Source organism: Ursus americanus, chromosome 17 (genome assembly GCF_024610735.1).
Source record: "Ursus americanus isolate L20-20 chromosome 17, mUrsAme1.1.p, whole genome shotgun sequence".
Taxonomy (NCBI): Eukaryota; Metazoa; Chordata; class Mammalia; order Carnivora; family Ursidae; genus Ursus; species Ursus americanus.
Genome location: NC_142143.1, coordinates 13,122,099 through 13,123,544, shown reverse-complemented (window position 1 = coordinate 13,123,544; position 1,446 = coordinate 13,122,099).

The following is a 1,446-nucleotide window of genomic DNA, read 5'->3' as shown; positions in this document are numbered from 1 at the left end:
GTGCCCCTTATGATGGCCCCAAGGCTAATGAAAGAGCAGGTGGGCAGCCCACTTGCTGTTGCAATGCTACAGTCAGTAGGGAAGGATGACTTTGACTTTCCCCTGTAGTGCTCAAGGTCATGCTGGCTCTGAGCCCCTGTTGTTTCTTCTTTAGGGGATCCTAGCTGTTGATGGATGAGTCCCAGACCCAGAAGGGGTCTGAGGTGCTAAAGAAAAGAGAAGTAGGTCACCCTCTTGGCCGAGTCCCCAGATCTGCTTCAAAGACAACTATGCTTCTAGGCTACCACATTCCTATGTTCGGTTTGGAGAGTTGGATGGACCCAGTGGCTGGGGCTCAAATTTGAAATGGGGGATCTTTTAGGAGTCTGCACAGCAGGTTAGAATTTTTAAGTTCTATGGAGGAGATAAAGCAGAATGAAGAGACTGACAGAGTGGAGGAGGTGGGAGGGGAATAGCGGTGATGGCAAATGGATGCCTTTGGTGTCTTTCCATAACAGAGTGGAAAGGTCGGTCCTGATACTGGTTGTGTTTCCCTGCACATCTCCATCCTCCCTTCTTCTGGTGTCAGCTCCCTTTCTACATGCTGTCTATGTGATTAAGTGGGGGTGACTCCATCCATGTTCCCACCAGATCCAGAAATGCACTCCTTGATCAGGCCTGGCTCATCACTGAAGTGCCCCTGGCCAAGATGATTGGTTTAGGCTTGAACACCTGACTTTAATCAGCATGAATTCCAGAAATTTTGCAGGAATAATTGAGAAATAATAGTTCTTTTTCTTCCCCACGGGGATTATTACCTATACAAATAATTTAAGCCTGGAGATACAAGCAACTCCATGTGCGGAGGGCTTGTTTAAGGATGAAGCCAACACAGCAAGAAACAAGACCAAGAGGTGGGAGAGTGGTGGGCAGAGAGAGAGAGAGAAAAACAGACAGACCATTATGTAAGCAGCTGGGCCCAACACTACTGAAATCAGCAACCATCTTTTTCAGTTACATGAATCAGTAGGTTCTCAGGGTTGAAGATTTCCTAGTCAGTTGCTACTAGAAATGGCCTGGGCTTGGATGACACATGCATGGTGTGTCGGAACAGCATGCCAGTTTCAAGATGCACGACCTTGGTCTGTTCCCTTGATCTCCGCTCAAATGCTAAAATGAGGAATATTTGATATTCAGGGTTACTTCCTTTATGAATAATTGTAATGATGTCTAATATTCATCAAGCACTTGCTATCTCCAGATATTAGACTAATATATTTATACTATTTGTTACTCATCACTGTCTTAGGGGGTAGATCCTATAATTATACCCATTTTACAGGTAGGTAAACTGAAGTACAGATAGGGAAGTGGTGCTCCCAAGGTCAGAGAGTCCATAAATGGCTTAGCTAAGATATGAACCCAGTTGTCTCTCTGCTAAAACTATGCTCTTTACCACTATATCAA